Genomic DNA, 7,301 nt, shown 5'->3' on the forward strand with positions numbered 1-7,301 from the left:
AGAGGGCGTGATGAAACATTACCTGAGTTTGGCAAATCTAGAACCCTGGTTTCTTGCTCTAACTTTTCATGCATTTCTTTGAAAGGGGGCAGTATGGAATTTGGTACTTGTGTGAACTAAGTTCACTTCCCTCCATCCAGACTAATTGAACTATAAGAAAGTAGTTCCATGCCCTGGCCAGTTTGGCTCAGTGGATAGAGCGTCAACCTACGGACGTAAGGGTCCTGGGTTCGATCCCCTGTCACAGCACATGCCCAGGTTGTGGGATGGATCCCCAGTAGGGGGCATGCAGGAGGCAGCTGATCCATGATTCTCATCATTGGTGTTTCTGTCTCTCACTCCCTCTTTGAAATCAGTAAAAATACTAAAAAAAAAAAAAAAAGTTCCATTTTCTCTCCCTCTAGGCACTGAACAACTAAAAATGACTCCCAGGTAGTCAACCAGCAGGTCACTATACAGACTTTTGCAAAAAGTTTTGAATAATGTGAAACATGATTTCCTGGATAAGGTTGAACTAACTATAGCTGCATTCCTTCTGTTTTTATCCTGATTGGAGTTATGCCTTAGACCAGCCGTGGGCAAACTACGGCCCGCGGGCCGGATCCGGCCCGTTTGAAATGAATAAAACTAAAAAAAAAAAGACCGTACCCTTTTATGTAATGATGTTTACTTTGAATTTATATTAGTTCACACAAACACCATCCATGCTTTTGTGCCGGCCCTCCGGTCCAGTTTAAGAACCCATGTGGCCCTCGAGTCAAAAAGTTTGCCCACCCCTGCCTTAGACGAACTATATTGCCCCAGTCATGGCTCTTTGCCTTTATTTCTCCGTTGATAAAATGAAGATGGAACTATACTACCACTTCTTCTGGATCATCGTTTCAGTAAAATGTCTCTTGGACTCATAAGCCTTTTGCCCTTTAAGAATCAGATGTGGCTCAGCAGTTGACCATCGACCTATGAACCAGGAGGTCACAGTTCAATTCCCGGTCAGGGCACATGCCTGGGTTGTGGGTCAATCCCCCATGGGGGGCGTGCAGGAGGCAGCCAATCAATAATTCTCTCTCATCATTGATGTCTCTATCTCTCCTTCTCCCTTCCTAGAATCAGATGTGACATTAAGATTAATCCTAGAGCTCTGGCCGGTGTGGCTCAGTTGGTTGAACATTGTCCGTGCACTGAAAGGTTGCCAGTTCAATTCCTGATCAGGGCACATGCCCAGGTTTGGGCTCGATCCCCAGCAGAGGGTATGCAGGAGGCAGCCAACCGATGTTATGCTCTGGCATCGATGTTTCTCCCTCTTCCTCTCTCTAAAAAATCAATTAAAAATACATTTTAAAAAGACTAACTCTAGGATAGACATAATGGGGAAATGATGCCATTTCTCTAGCAGAGACCCTTCCTTCCTGACAGCTCCAGTGAAGAACTGCAGTTCCATTTATTTTGTACTTGCCAGCTCTTAATGAAGCACGTGAGTGGAGAGGAGCAGTCGTGCACAGAATCCAAATCACTGAATACCATTTTCTGGCGAATTACCCACCACTTTGCCCCTGCCACCACCCTGGGGGTTACTGTGATTGTCAACAGCAGCAGGAGCCCTTCAAAAGGCTTCCATAAAGAGCCAGTTGAGGTGTTAATGGTCCTTTTTGCTGGATGTAAAACAAAACATCTTAACCACTGTTCATTATCCCCAGCTGCTCTTACCAACGCTTTGAAAGGGAATTATACTCCAGGCAGCTACTAGTGTCAACGGAAACAATCTTCCATAATCCACTCCTCACCCCAGCCTTTCCCCTCTACACTATCTGGTACCCACACATTTTATAGCTGTAAAGTACCTGCCCCCCCCCAAAAAAAAATACGTTATGGGAGCAAAATAGTATTTATATATAAACTAGAGGCCCAGTGCATGAAAATTCATGCACTTGGGAGGGGAGGGTCCCCTCAGCCCAGCCTGCACCCTCTTGCAGTCTGGGACCCTGAGGAGGATGTCCAACGGATGGCTTAGGCCACTCCCCTGGGGATCAGGCCTAAGCTGGCAGCCAGACATCCTTCTGGCAGCCTGGGAGCCCTCGGGGGATGTCCAACTAACGGCTTAGGCCCACCGCTGCACTGGCCAGCCATGAGCCGGCTTCTGGCTGAGCAGTGCTCCCCCTGTGGAAGTGCACTGACCACCAGGGGGCAGCTCCTGTGTTGAGCATCTGCACCCTGGTGGTCAGTGTGCAACATAGCAATCAGTCTTTCTGCTTTAGGGTCAATTTGCATATTACCCTTTTATTATATAGGATTAGATTTTATAATCTTTGTACTTACATAGAAGACAATTTCTTCTAGAGCAACAAGTTGTCCTTCCTAATTTATTTTCTCTTGGTCTAATATTAAAATATTTTTAAATTACCTTAACACACTTACTTGATGGGCAGTGGGAAGAAGTCACCTTGGCACAGTGGTTCTCAACCTTCTGGCCCTTTAAATACAGTTCCTCATGTTGTGACCCAACCAGAAAATTATTTTCGTTGCTACTTCATAATTGTAACGTTGCTACTGTTATGAATCGCAATGTAAATATCTGATATGCAGGATGGTCTTAGGCAACCCCTGTGAAAGTGTCATTTGACCACCAAAGGGGTCGCGACCCACAGGTTGAGAACCGCTGCCCTGGCACATGTGCGTGTGAGTGTTGAAGGAAAGCTAACCTAAAATCAGAAAAGGGAGAGTTGGCAAGATATTTGGTAAACGTAGGCCCCTAAGAACTCCTGTAGCTTCAGCCCTTGTCCCTGTTCTTGCTAAAAAATTGGCATGAAATGAAACTGCCTTAATGTTTAAATAGTCTCCTGAGTCGAGTGATTTTCTATAGTGGCAAGGATTACACTAAGCTAAGCATACTCTAAACTGGTCTCCTAGCAACAAATATTAATGAGCTGATAGGCTAGGGCTAAGTGATACAGTCCATTACCTAGGAAAAAAGCAAAATAGACTTAACATAGAAATCAAACCCAAAGAGATATCTAATTCCTCTAAGTTACCCAATAATAGACCACATGCTCAGAGAAGTCACACTGGCCCCAGTGCTCCCCTTATTTATATATATATATGTATGTGTATATATATATAGTGCTCCCCATATATATATGTGCGTGTGTGTGTGTGTGTGTGTGTGTGTGTGTATATATATATATATATATATATATATATATTAAAAGGCTAATATGCTAAGTATCCCTCCACCCGTCTGACCGGTCGCTATGACGCACACTGACCACCAGGGGGCAGACGCTCAATGCAGGAGTTGCCAAGCTGCAGTGACTTAGCAGCGGTGGTGCTCAGGTGACACCAGAGAGGAGGGAGCCTGATTCCTTGTGGGGCCACACGATTCCACCTTTGGCTGTGGGTCATGTTGCTGGGGCACTGTCGGCCCGAATCTGGTTTACTGCACTTATGTTTGCATTCCACACCCTGTATGACAGCAACTTTGCAGAGTGCCCTCTCACACTCTGGGACTCCTCGGGGATGTCTGAGAGCAGGTTTCAGCTTGATCCCTGCAGGCCAGGCTGAGGGACCCCACCTGCCGGAGGGACCCCGCTCACTCCGCAGATGCCATTGACCCTAGGGGCGGCCAGCTCAGGAGGGACCTCAGGAGGTTGGCTCCAGGGCATGTCTGGCCCCCGTCTTGCCCAGTCCCACTACACTGGGCACCTTCTAATTAATTTCCTTTCAATGTGCATGAATTTGTGCACTGGGTCACTAGTATAAATATGAAAATAATTTCTTTACATGCATATAGTGTTTTATAGTTTAGAATGTATTTCATATTTTATAGATGAATAAGTTGAAACAAATGACTGCTAAAAGTGGAAACAACCTACATGTTCATCAGTTGATGAATGGGTAAATAAAAATGGTATATCCATACAATGGGATATTATTTGGCTATAAAAAAGAATGAAGTATGGATATATGTCAGAAATGGATGAGCCTTGAAAACATGCTAAGTGAAAGAAGTCATCCATGAAAACATACATACTGTATGATTCCACATTTATGAAATGCCCAGAATAGGCAAACATTCTATAGAAACAAAATAGATAAGTGTTTTCCTAGGGCTGGGGGTTGGGGGAAATGGAGAATGACTGCTAATGGGTATGGAGTTTCTTTGGGAGATAAAGGAAATGTTCTAAAATGTATTGTGGATATGGTTACACAACTCTGTGAATGTACTGAAAACCACTGAATTTATATTTCAAATGGGAGAATTGTATGCTATGTGAACTATATCTCAAGTTGTTGTATTATTTAAAAGGTTTAAAAAAACACTTGCTAAGGTCATACATTGGCTCATGGTAGGATGTCTTAAATAACATACTGCACAGAGCAAACCCAACAGTTGAACTTGGTTAGAGTACACTTATCTCAGTTCAACTCACTGCCGCAGCAGTGTTGGGGTCTCGCTGTCTCGGGCTGGAGACGGCAGCTGCAGTTGTGATTAACAGGGTCAGGGCAATTAGTGGCCAGCAGCATTAGTGGTCTCTAGGAATATCTATTCTGTGAAGATGAATGTATCCAATAAACTTGGGGGAAAGAGCCACCAGCCCACAAATCCCAGGTAATCATATTAAGGGATCCAGCCTGCTCTGCCTAATGTTATTACTTTCTCGCTGTGGAAAGAAAGAATATGACACTCCAGGGGACCAAGTCTATTGTTTACTCAGTCAATCAACATTTACTGAGCACCCACAGTGTGCAGAACTAGTATAGGGTCAGGATTACAAAAATAGAAGACAAGTTCTTCCTTTGAAGGATCTACAAGATTAATGGAAGACATTCTCTCTCCCCTAAGGGGAACTCAAACTGCTGGGGTATACAGTCTCACTTTTCAGGGGGTCTCCTAATATGGAGAAAAGAGATAGCCACCCACAAAGCAATTTAAGGACACAAAGATAAGGGAAGTCTTCTTGCAAACTGAGGACATAGAGCTATGAGACCTACTGGTTAATTAAGTTGTAATCAAAGCCCAAGTTAATGATGTCGTATAAGAGTGTGCTTTGGAAGAGGTTGAGGGATAGAAATGACAGATGAGCCCGGCCAGTGTGGCTCAGTGGTTGAACATCGACCTATAAACCAGGAAGTCACAGTTCAATTCCCAGTCAGGGCACATGCCCGGGTTGTAGGCTTGATCCCTAGTGTGGAGCATGCAGGAGGCATCTGATCAATGACTCTCTCCCATCATTGATGCTTCTATCTCTCTCTCCCTCCCTTCCTCTCTGAAATCAATAAAAATCTATTTGTTAAAGAAAGCACTTTAAATTACATACTAAATATTGTGCTTAACACTCTTAGAGTTCCACAGTTATAGAAATGGAGAATAGGCTAGTGGTTGCTAGGGGTTAAGTCAAGGCAAGGAGAGGGAGAAGGGAGGGAGGTATGGTATAAAGGGCTACCCAAGGGGTCCTTCTAATATAACTATATCTCCAATATGCTGGTGGATACACAAACCTGTACACGATAAACTCCGTAGTACACACGGATGAGAACCAGTGAAATGGGAAGTCTGGTAGGTTGCACCTATGTCAATATCCTAGTTGTGATATTGTAATAAAGTTTTACAAGATATTGGGGGGAACGCAATAAAGGGTACATGGAATCTCTGTACTACTTAAAACTGCATATGAATCTACAATTATCTCAAAATTGAAAATTTAATTAAGAAAGAACAGGTGCTTCCAAAGAGCTTGTCGAGATGAGGGAATTGCCCCCATCCACGCGATGAAAGCACAATGAGAGAGGAGGCGGGAAAGCCAGTCTGGGAAGAGCCTTGTATACTGTTCTGAGGAATGATCTGGACTTGGCCCGACTGTAGGTAATAACGAGCTTTCGAGATTTCTTAACAGGGGAGTGGAGAAATCAGATTTGTATTCTAGAATGGTCCCTGTGGTTCTAGGTTGTAGAAGCACTGTGGAGAGGGACTTGGGTGCCTTGTGCTGAATTCGATTATTCCTGCCTGATCTTCAAGCAGCACAATCTAGTCCCTATTACAAAGTCCTCTGTGCTTTTGTAACTAAGTGGTCAATTCCCTGGTATCCGCCAGTGGGCCCAGAACACGTCTGACCAAATATCCGGCTTGCCACCCTGTGCTTCCTGGCAGTTGCTTCCTGTTGTCAGCCTGTGGGAGCCCTGGGGACACACCTTCATTTGAACAGCATCTCAAAATAGATGGGGAAGGGAAAGCCAATGCAAACATGTGACCAAACAGACTGCAAGGAGGAGCTAGACATTGTTTCCGATCTTTGTGCTTTTGCGCCCCGCCATTGGATGGGAAAAGCATTTTCCAATTGCATTTCTTTTCCTTGTGATGTAGGCCTGTCTTGTCCCTCTGATCAGCTCCCGGGAACAGGGACAGACTCTGTTCTCTGTTCCTTGACCTCATTGCAAACGTCTGACTCCAGGAGTCATCATGCATTATATTATTTAAACCCAACCTGCACTGAGCGTTTTCTCTAAACGCTCTTGCCACCCCCTTTTCTAGAGGAGGGAGCCAAGGCTGAGGAAGGATGAGGACTTGAGGAAGGTTCTCGGCCACAGGAGGCCAGGCTGCACCTGGGTTTAGGTTTCTAACACTCCTGTTGGGGAAACAGCAAACCCTGCCGTGCGGAATGGGAGGGGTGGGTGTGGAGCCTCGCTTCCTCTCTCCCAGCCATTCTGTCCTCTCTGCAATAAAGTTCATAGTCCAGGAAATTCTCTGAAAATGACAACGACTCTGAAACTTTCCCTGAAGATAAGAGCTGTTGGGGGTGGTGGGGAGCTCCCTCACTATTTGCCATCCCTTCAGCTGATGCTCAGTAACTCTTTATATATATATAAAGAAATAGATATATAATAATATATAATATATAATATATAATATATAATATATAATATATAATATATAATATATAATATATAATATATAATATATAATATATAATATATAATATATAATATATAATATATAATATATAATATATAATATATAATATATAATATATAATATATAATAATATATAATATATAATAATATATAATATATATATGTATTTCAGAGAGGAAGGGAGAGGTTAGAGAGAAATATCAATGATGAGAGAGAATCATCAATTCGCTGCCTCCTGCATGCCCCTCACCGGGGATAGAGCCCACAACATGGGTATGTGCCCTGACGGAGAATCGAACCATGACCTCCTGGTTCATAGGTCGATGCTCAACCACTGAGCCACACTGGCCAGGCTCAGTAACTATTTGTTAGTAGCCAGGCTTTCCAGCTAACCTTC

Source organism: Myotis myotis, unplaced genomic scaffold (assembly GCF_014108235.1).
Source record: "Myotis myotis isolate mMyoMyo1 unplaced genomic scaffold, mMyoMyo1.p scaffold_m19_p_17, whole genome shotgun sequence".
Classification (NCBI taxonomy): Eukaryota; Metazoa; Chordata; class Mammalia; order Chiroptera; family Vespertilionidae; genus Myotis; species Myotis myotis.